This window comes from Haliotis rufescens, unplaced genomic scaffold (genome assembly GCF_023055435.1).
Source record: "Haliotis rufescens isolate VD_foot unplaced genomic scaffold, xgHalRufe1.0.p SCAF_15, whole genome shotgun sequence".
NCBI lineage: Eukaryota > Metazoa > Mollusca > Gastropoda > Lepetellida > Haliotidae > Haliotis > Haliotis rufescens.
The window spans coordinates 23762814-23775043 of NW_025963835.1; the positions used below are offsets into that span (position 1 = coordinate 23762814).

General features: G+C 39.1%; 1 protein-coding gene across 1 annotated transcript in view; it reads left to right on the forward strand.

Annotated features, from left to right (window-relative positions):
- The first annotated feature begins 795 nt into the window (after positions 1-795).
- Positions 796-12230, forward strand: part of LOC124135223 (putative transporter SVOPL) — a 75359-nt gene continuing 63924 nt past the window's right edge. The window contains exon 1 of the mRNA XM_048396338.1: positions 796-932. The gene's annotated coding sequence lies outside the window, so the exon portion shown is untranslated. The remainder of the gene's footprint in view (positions 933-12230) is intronic.

Sequence of the window (12230 nt, forward strand, 5' to 3'; positions counted from 1 at the left end):
TGTCGATGCTTTATGCTGTGTATTAGATAAGGCATCTCGTGTATTTATTTACTGTAACACTATATGGATGATAATGTATCCCCTTATAAGCAATTCCAGGACTTATAATATAGTAACACTATTCCAACAGGTGGGTGAGGTGAAATGGGGTTAAACATTGCGTTTAAGAATACTGCACTTATATAGCGACTTTGCATGTTTGTTGGTTGGTTAACGCCGCACTCAGCAATATTCCAGCTATATGACGGCGGTCTGTAAATAATCGAGTCGGGACCAGACAATCAAGTGATTGACATCATGAGCATCGATCCACACAATTGAGATACGATGATGTGCATCAACCAAGTCAGCGAGACTGACCACCCGATCTCGTTAGTGGCCTCTTACGACAAGCATACATATGTGTTGCTGAAGACCTATTCTACCCCGGATCTCTCCTGGTCGAATTAAAAATGTACTATGTGTGGGCGAATTTGAAGCCTGATATCAAGTTGAACTGAAGTCAACACTAAATTTCTTGTCTACAAACTGATCTTTTTCCGCGGATCAGTCCATGGTCACGTTAATCACACCCGAATACGGCTCCAGCTCCGGGTATGCATGACGTGTCAGACTATTATGATTTCATATATTTTTTATCCCTTGCTGTCTGATATTAAGGAATTTTATCTTGCGCCAAGCATGTATATTTGCAAGCATATTCGCCCGACACGAGGTAGTATTTTGATATGCAACGTGCATGCATACACCTGACAGTTTCCATAGACATGAGACAGTCATGCGTGACATATCGGTGTGTAGGTCACGTGACAGGGTCAGCTATTTATGTCCCAAAAGATATATACCGTACTTGCCTTATCTTTGCCACGAAAGCGAACTCGGATTGAAAAGTTCACCGTCATTGGTACCGGACAGTTTCGAGACGACACAAGGTGAACACAAGCGTTATATTATCACACACCATGGGTGGGATCTACAGCACTGGACATGCTGCGATGTGGTTATGGGAGGGGATGTTATTGTTGCCGTGTCTCTACCGGTTGAGGAAGCCGTACACACGTAAACAGTCTCGTGATGACACAGGTGTAGGTGAAACATATGGAAAATCCTTTCCTCGAATGTGATCACTCAATCTAAAGTACCAGATACTAGATTCGAGACATAACAGCTGTGATCGATTGGTTGCTCAAAAGCTCTTGATTTATTACGTGCTTTAAGCTTTTTGACCACAACCTTTGAGACTGTGGTCGATAAAAAAAACAACTAAATTAATACCATAGTGCTAAAAAAGAAACGTGATAATGTAAATGTTTCTTATGACAAGCAGTTACCCCTATTCCTGTATCAACATAAGTGGAATTCAGTGGACTATGCCATCAGTGTTTTTGTCATCATCAGAGCTAGAAATTGTCACTGGTCATATATTGTTTTTAGGTCTTTGCTATATCTTATCATTATAAGGCCTAGTGAACTGAAAATGCTAGTTTCTACCACTGACTATAGCATCAGTGTTTTTGTCATCATCAGAGCTAGAAATTGTTACTGGTCATATTTATTTTAGGCCTTTGCTATACAATGCTATATGCTATTATTACATGTGAGGACTAATAGACTGGAAATGTTAGTTTTTGTCGCTGATCATGACATCAGTCTAGTCACCATGACAGCTGTGTCATGTTTGTGTAAATGCTACCTCAACTGTGACCTTCATTAAATACAACTACAATGAAATTATAAACAATCAATATTCACTGGGATGTTTTTAATGATCCTGTTTTATCACTCCTGTAATCATGGTAATGAAGCTGCTGAGACTGCAAACTATCATCATAATCTCACCGAATACAATCAAAAGACAATCCAGTGATTGACGTCACAAGCATCTGTTGTGTATGTATTATGTTATTTGTCCGACCCGCACATTGGAGGAACATCAAATCTTTAATACATAACAAAACCGTAGTTGGCTCAATCACTGTTTAATGTAGAACTGGCACTGCCTCACACAGCTGCCTAGGTTACCACAACATAATGACGTCACATCTAAAGTGACGTCACTGCACGTGCGCATTGGCGCACTTACAATGTAAACATACCTAACATGCACAACATTTCTCCCCCTTAAAAAAAATTACTTTCTACTTCTCTAACCAATACATTTACAATATTCAGAACACAGTACTATGAGCTATTTTCTAAAGTTATAATTTAACAATGTTACAATTCGGATATCATGTCATGCATCAACCAAGTCACCCGGCTGGACCATCAGATCCATTGTAGCCACTTACAACCAGCATAGATTGTGGTAGGCCTGGATCAATATCCAGTACACTGGTACATATCGGTTCTTTATGCCAAAACAATATATCGATACAGTCTTGGCTTGTATCGGGTAAAAACCCCCATCATTTTACAAACACCATAAGAAAATAAAAACAAATTTTCAAGTATTATGCTCAGAGAAAATAACATCGTATCCCTTCATCGAAACGGTAAACGAACAGTCGATAACAAATTTGGTAAATAGAATTTTGAAATTTGAGATAAAACATAACAAGACATGATGATTTACCATTTACACCGTCTTTCCTGTTCTGCTAAACCAGACCGTGGTTGCTTTGCTACAGTGAGGTTGAGCAATGTACCGATCACTTCACAAAAATTCGCAAAAATTAATGTAAACAAAATTGAATGAAATTTTTAATAAAATCAGTAAAATAGATAACAAACATAATTCCTGATATTCAGTGAGCACTTTTTATACTCAGACAGTGTAATTATATGAATAAATTGTGTAAATCAGTACAGATTTGTTGTTTGGTATTTCCAGTGTTACGTGCACTCGGTAAACATCAAAACTCATTATGGCGTGTATTATGCACACCTCCCTTGACAAAGGTGTGTTGTTTTTTTTTAAAAAGTGCCCTCTAAACTCAAGAAAATTTGGTACATTTCAAACTTTTATTGAGAGGAAGGTAAAAATCTGACTTCTTACAAACACATCAATAAAACGTCCACGTCCTAAAAACATGTTTGCACGTTTAAAACCAGCTTTCAACTCACATGTTAAAATACTGCAGTGCATTCGACGAATTCTGCGGCCGATACAAAATTCTCTATGAGTTTTGCAAAAAATGGGATTTTCTGCGAGATAAGGTTATTTCTACTCTGAGAAGACATTTCTACAAAATCTTCCACAACTAACTTTTAGCAGATAATCCAGCTGCTCACCCATGAATTGTCCAATCAGAGGAATTAGACATTACATTTAAATTATTGTTGTTCATAGTGCTATTAATGAGTTCTCAGTGAGTTGAAACAGTTATTTTATTAACACATTGAAAAAACTCTACAATATGTGCAATCTAGGTGTCTCCTGCTGTGAATAGCTGGAATACGACCGACCGTTGTGCAGCAGGGCTTGTAGTCATCCCATTGATGACATCTAATCCCTGTCAGCTTGCTGATGGGGTTAACCTCTTTGGTCATGTGGATAAGGCATCCGACCTCACATCAGAATGTGTGTGGTTCAAATTCCATCTTGGGATTCAGAGTGAGGGAGGTTTTACGCCGATTTTAGCAATATTCCAGCGGGGGACACCAGAAATGGGCTTCACACATTGTACCCATGTCAGGAATCGAACCCGGGTCTTCGGCGTGACGAGCGGATGCTTTAACCACTAGGCTACCATACCGCCCTGTCCAGGTTGACAAACAGGATATCGTATGAGTGGGTGAGTTAGTGTGGTTTTACGCCGCTTTTAGCAATATTCCAGCAATATCACGGCGGGGGACACCAGAAATGGGCTTCACACATTGTAACCATGTTTGGAATCGAACCCGGGTCTTCGGCGTGACGAGCGGATGCTTTAACCACTAGGCCACCCGACCGCTCCATGGGACTCAGAAATGTTATGGTTGCAACACCTGTATTGAACCAAAGTCAGTAACTCCATTTGAAAATTCCAGCAAATTCTTGAGAATTGAGAATTAACACAGTATTAATTCTACTTGTTTCAGCTAGTTCCTGTTGATATTAAAAAGTCCTTCTATGATTGTATCATGGGTTATGGTTAATGTGTGTGGCAGGGATTTGGCTGTACATTTGCTGGACAATGCACTGCCCCTCTTTGTACAGACAGTTATGGAGTTTTTAACCACTGTTTGAATCAAACAAAAAATACCCCATTATTCTTTCCCACAAAATGTCTTACAGTAATCGTCAGTAACAAAAATCAGAAATAAGGGTAAGGGTTGATATAAGTACCGTATTCGACGTAATAAGCGCCCCGCTCTAATAAGCGCCCCGCTCTAATAAGCGCCCACGGCGATATTTGCTAATATATTGACTAGTGAACAATCCCAATTAGCACCCCTTCCGATTGATCAATGTACACAAGACCTATTTATTGGTGTATAATACGCACTCTTGTGTAATATGCACCCTCAATTGTGGGCAATTAAATTCTGGAAAAATATATCTGTTGTATATAAACATTTCAGGCTGTCAGCATAAACCAGAAAATTTATCTTTCAACTGTTTTTTTCACCAAAATAATATTCTAATAAGAGCCCTTTATTTCTAATTTTGAGAGCGCTCTGGGCGCTTATTACGTCGAATACGGTAACATTATAATCAGTTCTTAGATTTTTTCTGCTAAAACAAAGTTATGAACACCAGATTTTTTCATATGATGAATCTGTGCCGAAATTAGCTTTTAACATAATTTTCAATAGAATAGTTGGTGGTCGCTCGATAATGAAGTATGTTTATTTATGCAGAAGTTGTAATGGAAACTAAATAAATTGGCAGCTGGTTCCGTGGCTGTTGAATAGCTAACCGAGCAACTGTTTTTGTGTTTAAGTTTCCATAAACCAAACTGATTTTGTATTATTGTCTACAGTTGTTTGTGTTTACTGACGAAATATGCAGTCCGTGAAGTTATTGTTGATATATTTATTTATATAAGCATTGATTTCAGTAAGTTTTGAGTTTTAACAACTTGCATTTTGCATATTTATTAGAGACCCACTTAATATTCATAATGATTATTTGATTATTCCTATATGCAAGGGTTCGGTGTCCTGTTCTTGGTAGGATGTGACAAAATGGAGTCGTAGGCTTGTAGTATATACAAGTTTGCTTTATACAAGTAGGTATGTATATGAGAAGCACTTGTGCCAGGTCAGCACATAGTGTAGTAATTGTTGTGTTGGTGCTGGAGCACCTAGCCTACCCTTGCTAGGTTTAGGGTAAGATCTTCTTTTTGTTCATCCCTGGACCAAGGCTTATACATCCAAGGTTATCTGACACAGATGAAGTCATAAATATAATCAGTAATAATGAGAAGTGACATAGTTGCACAGCTCGTTCAGGATGGCTCGTCAATGTACAGGTGAATGGGGATTAACAATTGGTATTAGCTATGTTGATCACAACATGAATTTCAAATTCTTGATTCTTTATTCTTTTCTTATTCTTGTGTCTCATGTTCAAACATTAAATTGACTGTAACAGATAGAAAGAACTTCATGGTGTGTATGGCTTTTATTTTCCCTAATATAACCCATTTACTACATAATACAGCAATATTATACTAGGTTGGTCTGTTTTCTTCACAAAGGTTGACAATAGTGTAAGTTACAGCACAAACTTGGAAACTACACAAAGTACATGATAACCCAATAAAATCTGCAAAAATACTGCACTAAATAAACAGGAAGCTTAATATTTCATATACCTTTCATAACAACTTTAGGCCATGAGAATACTTATGTATAACAAAAGTTGAAGTGTAGGCCATATTTCCATAAGCCAAGTGTAAATTAGGGTTGCGACCGGGTACAAAAACTGAACTCGAGTACCCGGCAGACAATACCCGAACCGGACTCGAGTACCCGTAGTTCAATGTTGTCCTACTTGTTTGTAATGCTTTTGCGAATAAAAGGTCATCAAACATCTATTGATCTATTCTAAGGTTTTAGGTTTTTTATTATATGCCTGCATGGCTTACCTAAAACATTTGAACGTTTGTCCGCTTTGTCGTCCATTTTGAAGTGACTTACGAGTTACGAAAGGCGATTAGAGTTATCTCCCCTGAACGGGTACTCGAGTCCTGAAAATTGGACTCAAGTCCTAAGCTACCCGACCCGTTATCGGGTACTCGAGTACCCGTCGCAACCCTAGTGTAAATCACCACAAACCCTAAATTATAAAGAATTAAGTTACTATGTATGGTAGAAATTAAGAAGATGCATTTGCAACGAATTCCTATCTATGAATTGCCATATAAGTGAATAATTGTGCCACTATTACTTTAGAACTCACTTCCATTCCTCGCATGACTTCCCCATGCATGTTGCTCAAACCACATATATAGTGATTTGACCACACCAATCTGTGATTATCTCCCCTCTTATTAAGGTTGGCATAAAATTGGCACAGGATAAAAAATGATACATAACATTCAAAACCATGAAATTAATATAAACAGCTTACCCATTACTACTATTATTCAATACTGTATAATACTGTTGTTATATGCAATTGACAATTTGTGGAAATATTATTAACCAGATTTTATACCTCCATACACCAATTGAGTTAACATTACTGATAGGAAATAGAGTGAGCATTTTGACCATTACAAGCATCTTGTAAGCATGAGAAGTAAGGCAATTAAGTGATTCTCATCATGAACATGTCATGACTTCAGGGTAACCATGGTAATTAGCCTTTGGAATTAAATGTTCAAATTAAATATTCATTTGACAATGGTTGTCCTGAATCGGTCACTGTCACAGTTTTAAGGACATTGACGAAATATAAATGTTTAAATCAAAAAGGGCTGGCGTAGTTTCTGGGAACTCCTAGATTATAGTTATAACCTTGTGTTTTTTTCTGGGAGCTCCCAGATTATAACCTGGGGTAGATTCTGGGAACTCCCAGAGTATACCCCCGGGGGTTGATTCTGGGAAAGGGGGGTAGATTCTGGAAGGCCCAAGAATCTACCCAGGTAAACTTTGAAGGGAGGGGTATACTTTCAGACTTTACAGGAAGTATAGACGTAAAACCAGTGTGTACACTTTGTGTAAATCCGCTGTGTGCAAAACATATTGAGTCAATTCTTCACTAGTCTTACTTGGAAGAGGGCTAAATATGACTGTATATTGCCACAGCTGTCTCCCACAACCTAGTGTGTTATATTACTAGACCCCAGTCAATCAGTATTGTTGGTCACCTGTCATTTGCTTTTGCTGATTTGATTGGACTGTTGATTATTGGACTGTAAGTTATTAAAAATTGATAATTCCATTGCTGCAGCAAATAATCAGGCCTCCATCTGACAACTGATGGTCTGATTTACAGCTTAATAATGAACATTTAATAGTTCAAGTAGGACAAATTGTAATTACATACATCGTCGCCGGTGAGTGATTCACAATATCCCCTGAAGGGGCGTGGCTATTGGGGCAGCAGTTGTTACTGAGTATTATAATGTGTGTGCATGGTGATTGACTAGTTCATGCCAGTTGTTTTATTTTGTGTGAAGTGCTCATTGTGATGCATTGTCACAGGTGACATCACCCATTGTTCATGATGTCAGTCTGATGCCACCATCCATTGTTCATGATGTCAGTCTGATACCATCACCCACTGTTCATGATGTCACAGCCTGATGCCACCACCCATTGTTCATGATGTCACAGCCTGATGCCACCACCCATTGTCCATGATGTCACAGACTGATGCCATCACCCATTGTTCATGATGTCAGTCTTATGCCATTACCCATTGTTCATGATGTCAGCCTTATACCATCACCCATTGTTCATGATGTCACTGCCTGATGACATCACCCACTTTTCATGACGTCACAGTCTGATGCCACCACCCACTGTTCGTGATGTCATAGCCTGATGCCACCACCCATTGTTCATGACATCACAGTCTGATGCCATCACCCATTGTTCATGACGTCACAGTCTTATGCCATCAGCCATTGTTCATGACATCACAGTCTGATGCCACCACCCATTGTTCATGACGTCACTGCCTGATGACATCACCAATTGTTCATGATGTCAGTCTGATACCATCACCCATTGTTCATGACGTCACTGCCTGATGCCACCACCCACTGTTCATGACATCAGTCTGATGCCACCACCCATTGTTCAAGATGTCACTGCCTGATGACATCACCCATTGTTCATGATGTCAGTCTGATACCATCACCCATTGTTCATGATGTCAGTCTGATACCATCACCCATTGTTCATGACGTCACTGCCTGATGCCACCACCCACTGTTCATGACATCACAGTCTGATGCCACCACCAATTGTTCATGACGTCACGGCCTGATGACATCACCCACTGTTCATGACATCACAGTCTGATGCCACCACCCATTGTTCATGACGTCACTGCCTGATGCCACCACCCACTGTTCATGACGTCACAGCCTAGTGACATCACCCATTGTTCATGACATCGCAGTATAAGTTGTAGCAGTATCACAATTGGTACATTGGGTTTTATGTGTCCCGCGTTAGGTTTCATACAATATTACGAGGGACGCATAAACCACCATATATCCTGAGTGATCCTGGAACAACGAATTTATCTTACCGACAGGTTTTAATGTGGCATTTAAAAAGAATTAAAACAAATTCAAAATTGATAGAAGACAGATGTTTGATTGAGCTGAGGTTAACTCGTGTTATGTCATGTGACTTCCATTGACTCGGAAAAAGCGTGCAGCTTTTTACTTCTAAGCGGGGTATAAGGGATTTGTTCAGCCTCTCAGAAATCCATGTGCAGCCTGTCTTGCCTGTGGCAGGGTATAATGGATTTATTCTCACGCTGAGAAGCTATTTCCCTCCAAGGCGTGCTCGTGGTATAAAACCTAACGCGGGACACATAAAACCCCATGTACCTCTCGTAATCCTGCTTCAACAAATTTTTCTTACCCACATGGTTTAATAATACATTGTAAAATAATTCAAATAAATCCTAAATTGATGGAAAACAGCTGCTCGATTGAGCTGAAGTTAGCTTGCGCTATGTCACGTGACATCCATTGGCACGGAAAAAGCGTGCAGCTTTTGCTTTGAAGCGGGGTATAAAGGATTTATTCTGTCGGTCAGAAATGCATGTGCAGCCTGTAGTGCTCTAGGCGGGGTATAAGAGATTTATTCCCCTGCTGAGAAATTTATTACCCTCCAAGGTGGGTTTACACAGTATTTTACCAAGATCACGTGGACCAATCAGATCCCATCATTCTGACCGGGAGGTATGATAATAAGTTTTATGTGACATTGTTCCATATCATTCAGTTGACTGAGCTGATTTCACCATTTGTAATTGCGAAACCAACTTTTTTTTCACACATTCCTCAGATGAAAATTACTTTGGATGATATTTAGAATCACCTACTTGCAACTCAAATTGAAAGATTATCTTCCTTTGTCATATACCGTATTTTCTTGAGTATAGTACACACTTTTTTCCTGAAAAACACAGCTGGGTAGAAGGGGTGCGCATAATGAGTTTTGATATCCCCCCCCCCCCCCCCCCCCCCCCCCCAAATTATTGACAAATGCCCCGGTATGTATCAAATAAAAGTTAATTCACTCATTGCTCTTAGCCTCTTCTTTAAATTGCGTTTTAATTCCAATTTGCGAAGATTTAATGGCATTTGCTGCAGACGTGGAACAGAACATAGGCATCTATGCAGGTCTAGATCAATTCCTGAATCGATCATCATCATGTTGTTATTTTGTTGGAGAAAATGTACAGCGAAGCACATGTTGCTGCAATTTCCTGACCATGAATTGATCAAGTACTGTCTACTGAAGGCCTCACTGGTGATGCATAAATCTATCTGTCGGATGTATCTCACTAACCATCCTGTATTAATTAGCAACAGATGTTGTGTTAGAGACTCAATCTGTTACTTAGTGAAGGATTGCAATGTCATACATGTACTTATCACCTACAACGGAAAACATATCACGGTTCATAAAAATCATATGTGCCCTAGGGTCATATCACGTCATTAGGCAACATTGTATTGTTTCAGTCATCCAGATGGCATTGTTGACATCATTTGAATCTTATTGTGACATGAGGTCGGATTGATGTGTCACACTAGAAACGACTTCATAGCTGAAGATTGTTGACGTCATTGGACAAACTTGCTGTTATTATTGGTAAACACTTAAGTTTGTCTCTGTATGTAGACATCTTCTTCAGTAATAAATAGAACATTATATGAGTGTTCATGTCATACTATGTTTACGACACTCGTGCCTAAATTCTGGTATTTCCCTCTCTATCACTTCGGGAAATACCAGAATTTAGACATTCAAGTCGGAAGCATGGTATTTCATTAACACTCAAATAATATCCTTTGTGTACTTCATGTCCGTATATTTTGTTTCGGGGATGAGGGGTGCATGGAAGGCCCAGTCATTTAAGGCGCTGTAGTTTCATCCAACCAATCGAAGCCTCGCTTACCAGATCATAAAAGTGACAGTCGGAATGTGTTTTCTAATCATGCAACCTCGAAAACGTTAACATGGGGTATTCTGAACGACAGTTACGGCCCGTACGACTGATTCCATCAAAATTATTGTCTATCTTTCGCTTCCGTGGGATAAACATTTGAATGGAGGAGGCGTTGCACAGTACGTGGGAAGCACTTTCATACAATCTCAACCATATATTATACTTTCCCGATTGTTCGTTTGCTCAGTTTTCAAAATTTTAATCGAGAACTGCGTGAACATATTTTTCAAGTGTTTTCATTGTATCCCAATTACATGGATTGATGCTCATGTCCGATTGGGAATTTCTTTACCGGAGCCTTGGCAAAAACTATTCAAATACATGGATAAAATGCCCTTTTCACAAATATGTAAAAGGCAGAAATGATGCCATGCAAACCTATTCATCAACTTGTAGCGATAATCATGGCAGATTTGTTGTTATGCTTAGTCGTCATAAAATATATCATGTGGCAAACCACGGGTCCATGGGTACCCAACCCGGGTACCCGAGTTACCCATCCCAATCGTTAAACCAATTCACTCACTCCATCCTAGAAACAGTTTTCAAGAACATTTTAAGTCATTTCATAGAAGACCATTTTATTATTCAGACATAGATGCTCTGTTGTAGCATCACATCTTGATATGAAATTAATATTGTGTGTTATGAGTATGAGATATTGAGATACTACAACAGGTGTTTATAATATGTTCAGCTCATCGCTCAACACACTTCATGTGTCTGGTGTGCTTTTAGTATAATACACTGCCCTTTCGTCTATAGTATTAAAGGTGTCTGGCTATCTCATAGTGACCTAGAGAGGTACAACTTTCAAATGAGGCCTTCTTAGACATTTTATATTTGAATTTTAAGACCTAGGTTTTGCTGTTCAATTGCTTAAACAGCCATTTAATATGCATCTAATATTGATTTTTGACAGGTTAGCATTGTAACCCACTGAGCCACTGGGGCAGGTGATGGAAGGGTGTTCAGTCTCATATGTCATGACTTCATTTGTATGCATGTTGCACATGGTCTCTCTCTCTTTCATGGTCTACTGTCTTCGAATTTGTTTAATAAGGTATGCCATTGTTTTTTTTCTTTCTGGTATTATATGAATTTAGATGGTTCATAATTACTTAAAACCCTTCTCCTCGAGGTTTTGCATTATCAACCAAAATGTCGGAGTTGTGTTTTAACTTTTTTGCATTTTTGCAAGGTCTGACATATAGACCATGTAGATGTTACGGCCATAAAATTTTCGAGTCCCTTGATGGGATTCGAACCACGGACCTTCTGATCCGAGGTCGGACACCTTGTCCACATGACCTAAGAGGTTAACACCGTCAGCAAGCTGACAAGGTAAGGATGTCATCTGTGGGATGACGCCACGCCCTGCTACATAGACATGAAGCGGTTTTATATATAAAGATTACTACACTAGTGTCTGTCAGAAACCATTTATCTTAAAATGATTTATTTGAAAAGGCATCTAACGAGCGAATGTGAGCTTTGAAACAAGTTTTGATATACATTGTATCTAACAGGCATGAGTGCAGTACACACCGTTTCTTACACACCCTAAGATAGCGCCATTTTAGCATCGATTCAATGCATATTTTGTCTATTCTCATCATTATCTCATGGCGGATTAATACATAACAACGGT